General features: G+C 39.7%; 1 pseudogene; it reads right to left on the bottom strand.

Moving 5' to 3' along the window:
• Positions 1–11,664: 11,664 nt before the first annotated feature.
• On the bottom strand, positions 11,665–12,763 carry LOC102763068 (annotated as a pseudogene).
• Positions 12,764–14,433: the final 1,670 nt, after the last annotated feature.

Here is a 14,433-nt window from a genome sequence, read left to right as displayed (position 1 = left end):
ATTCCTTAAAAATGTTAATCTGCATATCTATGCCTGGCTCTCTTCCATAATCCAAACATCCATGAATTCTTCATTACTCCTTTATACTCACTGTGTTAAAGTTAGGCCTAACTTTGCCTTCCAAACCAGCTTTTTCATCAGATTTTTCTGTAATTTTCAGTGGTGCCATCTTTCTCCCAAACCTGAAACTCATTTAGAGGGCCTTATAATAAACTCTTATCCCAGACCTGGTATCCTGCTACTCAGTTACAAATTCTGGCTTCTGCCCATTTGCTGCCAAGCCAGCTCTGGTTCATTAGGCTGAGTGGAGCGTAGGTAGTTGGAGCATTTAGAACCCCACCAGGATCAGACTGCTTTTCTGGTCAAAACCCCTCATGGCTTCCCATTGCACTCAGGTTGTTTGGGATTTTATTTTATGACCCCCCCCCTTCTTTAAAATAAAACAAAAATATATATACATATATTCTATTATTTTTATTTTAAAGAAGAAGGGAGAGGGGGAGAGAGGGAGAAACATCAATGATGAGAATCATTGATCTGCACACCCCCCACTGGGGATTGAGCCCACAACCCAGGCATGTGCCCTGACCGGAAATCCAACTTTGACCTCCTGGTTCATAGGTCAGCGCTTAACCACTGAGCCACCCCGGCTGGGTAACCCACCCACCTTTCTGAAGACTCTACTCGGTCTTTCAATTCCTTGAATTGCTCAAGCCTTTTTCAGCCTCAGTGTTTTTGAACCTACCATTCTCCTGGCTTGGGATATTCTTCCCTCCCTGCTTCCTAACCCTGTCCTAACCCTAACCCTCTGTTTCCCCCTTGTCTTCACACAGCTGACTTTAGGGTTCAGATTAAATTGTCACTTCCTCAGAGAGGCTTTTCTTTATGACCTCGTCCCACTACCTTCATCCACCCTCAATTAGATCTCTCAGAATTCCTGTTATTTTTTCTTAGCTCTCACTACATTTTCTGATTCAGGACCATGTCTGTTTTGTTTTTCATGTCTCCAGAGCCTAGCCAAGAATCAGGTGTACAGCAAACTCCCAGTAAATGTTTGTTGGCTGTGTTGTGTCTGGGCTTTTGATTTTATAATTTATCGCTATCTTGTAGTTTCTGATAACCTTAATTTCTCCTACCTTCTCTGGGACTTGACCCCACTGTTGGAGGTCTTGCCATGCAGAGATAGATCAGAAATTGCTGAAGAGGACCTCGATCCTGTTCTCCCTCTGAATTGTGCCACTGCCTGGAAGCCCTTACCATTGAGCCAGACTAGATCTAACCTAAACTGTTAGCTGAGCTTGCCCGTCTGCTGAGCAGTGCACCTTGGTTATCCAGACTCGGGTCAGCGTTTGCAGCTGTTCTTCCCTCACCTCACCCTGCTCTTGATTTCTTCCTCCTCTCTCTACTCAGTCTGGACTTCTAAAGACAATGTACACTTTGCAGCTGAGTCTGCTTACCCTTTGACATTTACTACTTTTTCACACTGACAACTGCCTCTAGTGTCTTGACCCTACAGATGGCCCCCACGCTAATCTTTGTTTATGTTTCCTGCCCCGTCGCCAAACCTACCACAGGCACTTAAGTTTGGAAACCTTCAGTGGTGTTCCATTGTCCAGATAGTTTAGAATGCAAGCCACAAATAGGAGCCACGTAGGTAATTTTAACTTTTCTCGCAACCACATTAAAAATAGTAGACATGATAAAACTTTTTATTTACTTCATATATCCAAAACATTATGTAAACACATTATAAGTAAAAAAAATTGAGATGCTTTATATTCCTTTTATCATGTTAAGTCTTTAACATCTGGAGTGTATTTTTCAACATCTCAATTCAGACTAACCACATGTCAGGTTCGAGGTAGCCACATGTGGCTAATGGTTACCATGTTGGACAGCACACCTCTAAACCATATCCTCAGTATAGTTGAAGGTCTAAACCTGGGTATTTACAGCTACTGGCCTTTTGATAACTCTGTGTCCCTTACCTAGAGCCAGCTCCTTTTCCAAATAGGCTAAGCTTCCTTTCTGAGAAACCCAGGGATTCCAAAAGTTCTCAACATTTCCTCTGAATCCTTTTAACATTAATTTTTTGTGTCACTATTCTTTTCATACAGCAATTACTGATAATATGTATTAGTTTTGTAATCAGAGGTAATATTAAAATATTTAACAACTGATAAAGCATGGGCACTGACCAATAGGAATAGGTGCCTGGTGAAATAGAATCAGTGGTATCTGTACACAGCCTGTATGTTCCCACTGTGCGTACCTGTTGAATTACAGCTCAGATTATTTTGGGGTGTGTATTATTAGCTCCCTTCAAGAGAGTGTGAGTTGAGTTCCTTGAAGGCAGACTTTTGTTTTACTCATGTTTGCATTCCTAAGACAGCCCCTGACCTGGCCTGTAGTAGGCCATTTATAAATATCCTATATGCAATTTCCTAATATGCAAATTGACCGGACGGCAGCACAACTGGTCGCTATGATGTGCACTGACCACCAGGGGGCAGACGCTCAACTCAGGAACTGCCCCCTGGTGGTCAGTGTGCTCCCGCAGGGGGAGCGCCACTAAGCCAGAAGCTGGGCTCATGGAGCAGCAAGCCGAGCAGTAAGGAGCAGCCAGCAGGTGGGCGGTAAGGAGCCAGGGGTTCCAGACTGAAAGAGGGCACAGGCTGGGCTGAGGGGACCCCCACCCCCGTGCACAAATTTCGTGCACCGGGTCTCTAGTTTTAAATAAATGAACAAATGCTACCTTGCATTTAGAAACTAAAATATAAGTTATTTTTTAAAAATTTATTTTAGAGAGAGAGAGAGAGAGACATTGATTTGTTGTTCCACTTATTTATGCGTATATTGGTTGATTCTTTTATGTGCCCTGACCAGAGATGGAACCCACAATCTTGGTGTATCTGGACAGTGCTCTAATCAACTGAGCTACCTGGCCAGGGCCAAAATATAAGTCCTTTGAGGACAGAGATCATGAATTATGAAGAAGTATATAGCATACTGTCTTCATAGGAACATTTCTTCTGAATGAAGATTTGCTTTAAAATAACTGTGCTTAGATCTTGTTATGGATTTTCAGGCTGGGTCAAAAATGAGGTTTGGCTTTAATTTAGTGAGACTTATTTTCTGTTGTGGTTTGTGAACAGGCTCTGAAAGCAGCTTCAAAAGAAGAGCTCCTTGGAATTAATACAAGGGGCTCAGTTGATTAGAGGTAGGGGCTCAGTTGATTACTGGGAAGGCACTGAACTAGGAGTTAAAAGTCCTTGCTTTGTTTGTATTACAGACATTTGCTTGAGTGCCTACTATGTTCCAAGCACAGGAATGATTACAAATTCAACTACTATAATATGGAAAACGTGCCTCTTTATCAAGAGATGGTGAAATGATTAATACTTCCTAGAGAGATTTAATTCCTCTCTACTCCCTTATACTTTACTCATTTCCAGCATGGACTATACTGTATCATGTTTCAAGATCTGTTTCTTTTTACTAGATTGTGAGTTTCTTAAGAGCAAGACTATCGCATTCATCTCTGCATCCCCAAACACATGCTATACTGTATCTGCCATATTGTAGGCACTCAAATGTTTGAATAAATAACCTCAAATAAACTACTTGGCTTTGCAGAACCTCAGTTTTTTTCTTTTGTAAGTATGGAATTTTCTGCCTCTGAATTGTTAAAACTGCAGCAAGAAAAATCTTTTAAAGCTACATACCTGTTCTATATATGTTATACTTCAAATATAAAACATTTACTTAAAAAACAAATATAGCTCTGGCTGGTGTGGCTCAGTTGGTTTGGCATCGTCATGTGCACTGAAAGGTTGCCAGTTCGATTCCTGGTCAGGACACATACCCGGATTGTGAGCTCTATCTGTGGTGAGGGGGCGTATAGGAGGCAGCTGATCGATGGTTTGCTATCACATCAATGTTTCTCTCTCTAAAAAATATCAATAAAAAAATCTAAAAAACCCCACAAGTATAAGTCTGATCGTATTTCTTCCCTAATGAGTCTCCCGGACCCTGCTCTCCCCTCTCAGGAAGATAAACTTCATTAGAATAAGTACCTGGTCTGTCTGGTTCACGTGGTGCCAGTGAGCGCTCTGCCTCCTTTCATGCCGCTCTCCCCTTTGCTGCCTGTACTGTTGCACACGGACCCTCCTGGTTCTTGAGATGCGTATTCTTCCCCATTCAAGGTCTCTTCCTGGCACTTGCTATTCCTATGGGCTGTGAGCCTCCCACCCTGACCTTAGTTGATGCTTCTTCAACCATCAGAGCTCAGTTTATATGTTACTTCTTTAGTGACTTCCAGTCCAGCCCAGGAGATGTGCTCCTTTTAAACACTCAGAACACCTAATACAGTTGTAATGAAATATTTGTATATTGTTTCCCCGCTAGACCATAGCTACGAGAATAAAACTGCCCTGTCTGTTTTGTTCATGTTTGTAGCACCAGTATTTAGCACCGTTATATATAGTAGGGCCTCAATAAATGTTTTTCAAATGAAGTTAGGAAAGAGAAAAATAGAATTTTTAAAAATCCTTAGTCATTATAATGGTTTAAATAAATTAAATGCATGGGGGCAGGGATGGACTTTCCTTTTTAAATTGTCTCCAGGTTATATTTTTCTTTAGTTTCTACTTGTAATGGGCAAATGGTTTGAGATTACAGAAAGAAGATTGAAATTAAAAACTTCAATTTGTCTGAAAATTTTATTGAGTCATTGTAGACTTTAATGAGTCCTTTTAATCTTTACTAGCAGACATGATCAAAATGGTTACTTCTTTAAAGACCTTTTCATATGCTGGGGACTCACATACCTACAGTATCACTGAACGTTTGAGGTATACGATGTGCTGAATGCTATGTTAGAAGCTAGGGCGATACGGATGGGATGAGAAGAGATCTTTGCTCCTAAGGAGAGCACAGCCAGGTGGGTAAGGCAGACAAGGATCCAGATGAGTGCCACGTGGTGTAATAAGCACTGTAATGGACAGTACAAGGGAAGTGACAGAGGTGAAAAAGAGAGTCATCAACACAACTGGAGGTCAAGGTAGTCTTTTCAAGGGAAGAGACACTCCCATTGAAGCCCTGAAGGAAAGGCATTTCAGGCAGAGGGAACAGCCTGTGCAGAGGCATGAAGCAGCATATTTAGGACAGTATGTGGAGAATGACTGGCACCTTGGTATGCTTTATAAAGCTGATGTTGGGATACAGAGCCAATAGCTAGCTTAGAGAGGTTAACTGTGACATGTCACACTCAGACTCTTAGATTATACTGCATTTTAGAACTGGAAATGACCTTAGAAATAATGATGTGATTTCTGTATATTTGAATTCCTAAAGGCATTATGAAGTACTATTCAAAGAAGATCATCATAAGCCAGAATGGTGCTTGTCACTTCTGGTGAATATGCTCGAGTGGGTATAGAATAGATAGTACTTTCAACCATGCAGATGATTTCAGGTGGAGCTGTAGAAAGCTGTGACTCATCTACACTTATCTTTAGGAGCTGAGGGTAAAGGCAGTGACCTCTTGATCACCTGAGGTGAGTGTTGATCTGTATCTCTCACAAGAGCCAAATACTGAACCAGTGAAAGGGAGGAAATTGGAAAGGTTTGCCCAGAAGGGTCTGTGGGTACGTGTAAGATGATTCCTATAGCTTGAAAGTCTTTACAGTATTTTATAACTTTCCAAGTGGTTCACTGAACTAGCATTAACTGAATTTGTTGAATGGAAATCTAGCCCATTTTCCTTCATTTTGCTCCTCTTTAGTTCAGTAGCTCTTGGCTTTCATGTCCTCCCTCTCCATATCTCTTTCCCCTTGTCCCCAATCCACCCCCTCCCTTGCCATCTTGCAGTCTATCATCACTAAATTGTTTTCAAATATAACTGTGGAGTGTCTGTACTTGGTTGGCTAACCAGTGTCTCAGCTTTCCATATTAGGAGCTTGATATTTTTCACAAAGAGATATTAAGCTCTGGTAGTGCTGATCACACTCAGAAGATGCTAACTGACATATTAAATGTCAATTAATACAAATTTTGTATGTTCATTTATTGACCTAGATTACTAGGGGGTAAGGAGATAATGGATGTTAGGAAGAGTGGTAGCTGTGTGTAGTTTATTTCAGAATGTTTGGAAAAGAACGGAAGAAGAATATAGAAGCAGGGCAAGGTTGAGAAGGCAATATCTTAAGGTAAAATAGGAAACCTGTTTAACGGTGTGTAAGAAAAACCCAGAAGAGAAAGATAAATTAAAGCTTGACTGGAGAAAGTAGCAGGTAATTGATGGGGCAGGGCCACCAGATTCCTCCCAAGGGCACAGGTGGAATGATAATTATTAGAAGTTCTTTATATAGTTGCTCAGCTAGAGATGAGGAAGATGTCAGGGGTTCTCTCTTGGATACCTTGAGCTCAAAACAAGTTTATACTACTACATTTTTTCTGTGGTCCCCCAGCAGAATGGTTTGCACATAGTAGGTATAGAGTCTAATGGATAAATTCACAGGATTAAAAGAAGATATTGATTATAACTTGAAACTTATTTCAACTACCAGTTCATACTACCTGTGGTTTATGACAAATGAACATGTTTATGAATCCTGGTATCTTGTGAATAGTACAGTTACAGTGTATTCTTTTCCCCAAAGTGTTTTAATTGAATAAATATGTACATTTAATATATATCACAATTTTTTTCTTTTTTAATCCTCACCCAGGGGTTGATTTTTTAAGAGAGAGAAAGGGAGACAGAAATATTAATGTGAGAGAAATATCGTCAGCTGCCTTCCTTACACATCTGACCAAGGTTCGAACCCACAACCTGGGTATGTGCCCTGGCTTGGACTTGAACCCACAACATTTTTGATGTATGAGCCACCTGGCCAGGGCAAAACTATACCACAGTTTTTATAATGCTGTTTTGACATGTGTTTATTTCAAGAACATAATAAGAACCTCAAAAAGTGAAGTGACCCAGGCTTCCTAACTTAGGCCCAGGTCAGTATATCAAGACAAATGTCTTGAGCCCTGGCCAGTGTGGCTCAGTTGGGTGAAGCATTATCCTGAACACCAAGAGGTTGTGGGTTCGGTTCCCAGTCAAGGCACAAACCTAGATTGCAGGTTTGATCCCAGGTTGGGTGTGTGCGGGAGGTAGCTAATCGATGTTTATCCGTCACATCATTGTTTTTTCCTCTTTCTCTCTCCCTTTCCCTTCCTCTCTCTCTAAAATCAGTTTTAAAAAAAGGGCATATCTTGAGCATCTGCTCTGTCCTGAAGTGCAGCAGGAGATACAAAGTAAAACATGAAACTGAGGCCCTCCACAGAGCTATGTTTTTCCTCCCCTGAAGATCTTGCTGATGGTGTGTCATGCTTAGTAATTTCCTTTTCATGAGAGATTCTCAACCAGAATAAAGAAAAGAAGGTTCATGAGGAGATATTTTACCTACATGTATATTTCTGTGGGACCTTTAAATATAAACTCTCTCCACTTAGATATACTAATGGACAACAGATTTTAAAACAAAATTTTCACCAACTATTTTGTCAGTCTTTTCACTGCAAGAGTTTTATATTTGTACTAGAGGTCGGGTGCATGAATTCGGCCAGCAATCAGAGCTGATCAGATTCCCCACCTCCCAGCCTCCCTGCCGCCTCCTCCCCTCGCTCCCTCAGCGCTTGCTACCGCTGCTGGTCACCTGCCATGTTCCGCGCTGCCCCCTGGTGGTCAGTGTATGTCACAGCAAGCAATCGAATTCCCGTGCCCCCTGGTGGTCAGTGTATGTCACAGCAAGCGATTGAATTCCCGTTCTGGTCGAACTCCCAAGGGGGCAATTTGCATAGTAGCCTTTTATTATATAGAATACCAAAGTGTTTAAAATTTATGATCCACTGAGCCAAACCGGTTTCGGCAAGAACACACTAATTAATGATTCCCACTTAAACCATGCAGGTAGGTCTGTGGGTTGGTATAGAGCAGGGGTGGGCAAACTTTTTGACTCGAGGCACAATGGTGTAACCCAGGTGTGGGCAAACTTTTTGACTCGAGGGCCACAATGGGTTCTTAAATTGGACCGGAGGGCCGGAACAAAAGCATGGATGGAGTGTTTGTGTGAACTAATGTAAATTCAAAGTAAACATCATTACATAAAAGGGTACGGTCTATTTTTTTTTTTTAGTTTTATTCATTTCAAACGGGCCAGATCCGGCCCGCGGGCCGTAGTTTGCCCACGGCTGGTATAGAGAAATCTTTTTATGCTCCTACAGTCCCAGTATAAGGCCAAAAACACGAGCCCAGAGGGAAAAAAATGTTTTTAAAACACCAAAACAGTTAGTGAAAAGGCTCTTTGTAGGAACAAAAAAAACAACATAACACAAAACAAGAGAATGAAAATGCAAAAGACATCACATTTCAAGCCAGGGACGGCTGGTTTGAAAACTTTAAAAAGGGAACCCTTTGCCCCCCACACAGCTTGTGAGTTGGCCTCAGCACATTGTGACACCACCCTAAGCTTCCCGAACCTTCCAGAGCCAGGGCTCACCACTGATGCCTTGTGTCTGTGTTTGAAGTGAATGCTCTCTAGACTTTTATTTACTGTACTTAAAAATGTGTATTTACTGTCCTTTTCTCTTGTTTTCCATTAACCTCCTGTGTTTTAGATCTTGGCTTCACCATTCAAGGTGCTTTTTAGAAAGGGTAACTGGAGCCTGAGAGGGGCCTTGCTTCACGAACTCTCTTAAGAAGTTAGTTATTGGCTCTTTTGGATCCCATCACTGGTAACCTATCCTCCCAGCACCTGAATCTTGAATCCTGAAACACTGACTCTTGAAACATTGTCAAATCCTTTAGCTCTTTTCTCTTTGGCTTTGGACTTTGAACCTTTCATTTTTGTTTTTGTGCCGATTCTAAGTCATCCTCAGGCTATGTCTCGATTATTAAAATAGCTTCCTGTCAATTGTCCTGTTCCTAGTTTCTCTCCAGAAAACATTTCCTGCATTCTGTTTTCATTTCCCTTCTTTATCACCCTGTGCTTTCTTACTTCGTGAAATCCAAGCACCTGTGCCTGAGCCAGGCTCCTGTATTGTTTCCATCTATCAGCTGTTATTCACTAGTTTTGAATCTTGGCCTTCTTTCATATAATCTTTTCTCTATTTTCTATATGACTTCCTCCCTTTCCCCCATACTTTATAAAGGCTATGGCTTATATAAAATATTCTGTTTCACTCTCAGAAAGCCTTCTCTAAATTTTATTTTTCTTGGAAGCCTTTCTTATTGGAGACCTCTTCATTTGGGTACAGTTTAATTTTATTGATATGATTGTGACTAATAAAATAAATAAAAATTCACTTTGTTAGTTTCCTTCATTACTTCTAGTGGCATTTTTGTAGGTTTGGTTTTTTTACATACACAATTACATCATTTACAAAGAAAGACAATTTTAATTTCTTACCTTTGAGCTCTATTTATTGCCTATTGTACTGGCTAAGACCTCAAGTACCACGTTTAATAGAAGTGGTATGAATGGGCATCCTTGCTTTCCCTCTCAGACTCAGGGGGAGGCTTTGTAGCATTAAGTGAGAGGTTAGCTTGTTTTTCCTAGTTATCCAGCTAATACTCAGCTGAATACTCGAGGGGTCCCCTATAGATCTCTTTCTCTGTGCAGCTCTTTCTTCTGCAGTACTGTACACTGAAAACCCTAGCTGTCTTGGCCTCCCCAGAATCTCAGCTCTATCTTCTCAAATAAGAGAGGTCTCTGAGTTCCATCTGGGTTCCCCTTTCGTGTGCTGTGGCCTGGAAACTACCTAGGCAGCAAGCTCGGGCAATTGTGTGGCTCACCTTATTAGTTTACCATTTCTCAGGATCACTGTCCTTCCTTGCCTGATGTTCAGTGTTTTGAAATATATTTTGTCCGTATTTTTAGTTGTTTCAGGTGCAGGGTACATCTGATCCCTCTCCCTCCATGTTTTCTGGAAGTGGTAGTCCTGCATTTTCTTGAAACATCTAAGGAAGCATTTAGGAATTGCTCTCAGAGTATAAAACATTCTTTGGAATTTCCGTAGAGGAAAACCTTTATTCTTTCAAGGTTGTTTTGATTTGGGGGGGCAACCAGGAATCATTTTTCAGGTCTGGTTAAATGATTTGTCTGGCTAATACTGTTGGGGGTCCAAAATGAGTTCAGAGTTATGAGGCAGATTTCCTTGTGTGATTTGATTTGTAAACTAGTTTGAAAGCAAAATAGGAGTTTCAAAATACTTTCAGTGATGGCAACCTAATTAAAATAAATTTGAAACAACTTAGGGGGGTATATCTTGAAAAATAACATTCATTTGAATGTTTATGTATTGGTATATATTTAGTATCAGTTTGTATTTACAACTTGCACTTAACTGCTTCTTAGTAAGCTTTCGTTTAAAAAAAATGTTTTTATTGATCTGAGAGAGAGAAAGAGAGGAAGAGAGAGAAACATCAATCAGCTGCTTCCTACATGCCCCCCCACTGGGGACTAGCCTATATACAACCCAGGCATGTGCCCTGACCAGGAAAGAAACCTACAACCTCTGGGTGCCCGAGTTGGACACCCAACCAAATGAGCCACAGAGGTCAGGGCTTAGTAAGCTTTCTTACATTGTTATTATATGATACAGATCTCTCTCCAGCTGATGTCTGGATACTTTTGTATATTTCCTCACTACATTGCACTCAACTGTGGAAGCTCAAGTCATGACGGTAAACTAGCTAATTTCTGTGTAAGGAAACTAAGATCACTCTGTCACAATACATTGCATGATATAAAGGAAGTAAAATTGGTTTCTGATACCTGTACAGCATTATTAATACCTTCATAATTTAAATTTAAAGTTATTCATATAAGATGCTGAATTCCAGAGCATGAGCACATACTTGTATCTGGCTTACACTAGGAATTATGTGAATGACCTAGTTCAAAGAGAGATGCCTTAAATCTGGGTCTGTTAAGTAATTAACCAAGGAATATCCTTAGAACCTAGTAGATTGTTGTATGTATACTACATTAATGCAACCTTATATAATTCTTTGGGGAGGAGGTAAAATTCTTTTCCTAAAGTCTTTGTTTTTTAGCACTTGAATGTCTCATTAGCCCCACTCTCATCCCCCAATTAGGTAACATGGACTTCTTAAAAAATTCTTACCTGAGAATGTGTGTGTTTTTAAAAAATTGATTTTAGAGAGGAAGGGAGAAAGAGAGAAGCATCGATATAAGAGAGAAACATAGATTGGCTGCCTCCCATACGTGCCCCAATTAAGGATCAAACCTACAGCCTACATATGTGCCCTGACTGGGAATCAAACCCACAACATTTTGGTGTACAGAACTATGCTCCAATTAGCTGAGCGACCTGGTCAGGGCAAAACAAGGACTTTTAAAAAATATTCTTAATGGATTAAATTTTTAGATTTTTAGCTTTCAACTTTGGTTTTCTTTAACTTTATAATTTTAGCTAATTGAACTTACAGCTTTATAGTTCTTTTATAATAAATCTTGTAGTAGAGAGTTTGGGTACTCTTTAACTTAACGTGTATCCTCTGGGCTTGCTCTTTATCCTCGATGGTCTTGTACCTTAGTACCTTTTTGTCATGCTCCTCTTCCTCTTCCTCTTCCTCTGCATTACATGAGCTAAGATAGGAGAGAGGAGGGTTTATTTGCCTTCCAGGTCTTGCTTTTTCCTCAGACAAAACTCCAGCTCCTTGCCGTCTAGTGCATAGCCATCTGCTGCCTAGCGACATTGGTCTTGAAGCAATGCATGCAAGAAGCTTGCCCTGCTGGAACTACTCTTTTAGAAGACTGCTGATTGTGGCCTGATTTTCCCATTCATCATATTTCTTCTGAGTTTTCTTTGATTGTTTTTTGTTTAAAATCTCTTCCTCCTTGGGGATCAGCTTGGCCCCTTCTTTAGGCCAGGGCCAGTGCATGGTAGGATCGTACCGCTGTTCGTCCGATGTGCTGTCAGTGAGCATGGTGCATTTCTTTACTAGGGTCTTGGTGTGGATCACTTCATTGTTGGATGCATTGTAGACAATATCAATAGCCCTTGTTTTGCATGTACAACACTCCAAGGCCCAGGAGAAGTTTCCCATGTCCAGTCTTAAGGCATGGTACTTCTGGTTACCTCCCGGCACATGGACTGTGTATGCGGTGGGGGCCAATCTTAGTGTTGGCAGCAGGGCATCCTACTATCTCATCTTTTGCATCTTTTTTTTTTTTATGATATAAAGCAGGGTACATTTAAATTCCCATAATAGAGAAACTGATAACCTATTTTTAATATATGAGAGCAGCACAATTCACCAGAGCTAAGATTTAGAAACAGCCTAAGTGCCCGTCAGCAAGATGAGTGGATTAAAAAACTGTGGTACATCTACACAATGGAATACTATGCTGTGGTAAAAAAGAAGGAATTCTTACCATTTGCAACAGCATGGGTGGAATTGGAGAGCATTATGCTAAGCAAAATAAGCCAGCCAGAGAAAGATAAATATCACATGATCTCACTCATTTGTGGAATATAATGAACAACCTAAACTGATGAACAAATCTCTGCATCTTTTGTTGGGGCTTTCTCTTGCCCCAGGTATTGCTGCGCTTGTGCCTGTTGTCCCGAGAGATGCCCATGGCTTGGCACTGGCTAGAAAGAGTAAACAAAGAGTCATGATCCTTGTCTTCTTTTATTTCTTATCCTCTTTCAATTCTGTTTTATGTAAAAAGAAAACTATAGTGGGAAATTTTTCTTTTAAATCCAACTTTACCCTGAAGTTCTTTATTTTTATTTTTAATTAATTTAGAATTCCATATTATCAGTGATGTTTTTATATATACTATTTTTGATGCCGCATATTTTCATGGATATTTAAAACCATAAATTAGTAAATAATACTTGTAAAGATAGCATTGCCCTTTGATTCCAAGATGTAGCAACAACCAATTTTTTTTAATATATTTTATTGATTTTTTTAGAGAGAGGGAAGGAGCGGAATAGTTAGAAACATCGATGAGAGAGAAACATCGATCAGTTGCCTCCTGCACACTCCCCACTGGGGATGTGCCCGCAACCAAGTACATGCCCTTGGCCGAAATCGAACCTGGGACCCTTAAGTCTGCAGGTCGATGCTCTATCCACTGAGCCAAACCAGTTAGGACGCAACAACCAATTTTGCTACTAAGGTTGCGTTGGGTGTTTTGAATTATTTTTCAGTCTTTAGTTTCTTTGAGCTTCCTTTAGACAGAAATAATTGGGGGTTCTTCTCTATCCCACACATTTATTAAGAGAGGTTTTCACTGCTTTCATGTCTGCCAGTTGTGAAATGAGGTTCCTGTTTGGCTGCATTGTTTCTAGCATTGGTTAGTTGTGTTTGTGAAAGAGTGGGGGAGGGAGGCAGGATTGATTGGTTTATAGTAAAAAATAATGAAAAACAAAAATTAACCAATTTTATTTTATGTAGATACAAGGGCTTAAAATATAGTACTATATTTGTTTATTAAAATGTTCATTTTTGTCCCTATTTTTCATGGGAAATCTTCTAAATTAGTCTTCATTATAGTTAACTAAGTTCTTGGCTTTAATCTGGTTTTACAGTTTTCTTTCTATAATAAAGACCTTTGAGTTTTGCAAGCTTTGTTATCATTTGTCATTTAGTCACACTATATATTAGAATTGATACATCACTGGGCTAAAATATATCGTTTTGCTTACTTGTACATGTTCTATTTCTTGACTTTTATTTTGTGTTCTGTTTCTTGATAACAACTCAGATTTTATGACTTTTTATTTTAATTATTTAAGTGATTTAAATTGGTGCTCATTAACTTTTTAAATCAATGTTCCTCTTTAATACATTGAGAAAATCTCATGCCCTTTGTTTTGTTTTTAACATGAGCAAGAAAAAATCAAAGCATATTGACAGAGGTCTGCGTTTTTAACTTTACTATCTTTATCCCATTCAGATACTATCCTATTGCCAAAGGTCAATTGTAATGTTGTCTTCAGAGAGAGGTTGACTTAAAATAATGTCGAAGTGGTATAAAATATTCTAACAATACAGTTGTAGATTTATAGAAATTTAAAGTAGAATGTTTTAGTAGTGATAAGTTTTTTAAAAAGAAATGAATTAGTTCACATTAATTTATTAAGATATTTTTAGAAAACTATTATATATTTCAGTGGAGGTCAGCAGGACCTTTTTAATAAAAACCCATTTTTAGATCCTTAGTCCCTTACTGGAAAGCTAGTAAGGTGCATTTAACATATATTATATAACGTCCCTGCAGAGTCAGGGGCAGCACTTTATAGTCAAATACACTTGTATTTCGGCAGCCAAAGCTATGACTATCCTTGCTTTAGTAGGTAGACTATAAATAGTCTCATGTTAGTTCAGGTCAGGTTTTG

Source organism: Myotis davidii, unplaced genomic scaffold (genome assembly GCF_000327345.1).
Source record: "Myotis davidii unplaced genomic scaffold, ASM32734v1 scaffold428, whole genome shotgun sequence".
NCBI lineage: Eukaryota > Metazoa > Chordata > Mammalia > Chiroptera > Vespertilionidae > Myotis > Myotis davidii.
Note: the sequence above shows the minus strand (reverse complement) of the source record. Positions and strands in the feature narration are given on the sequence as shown.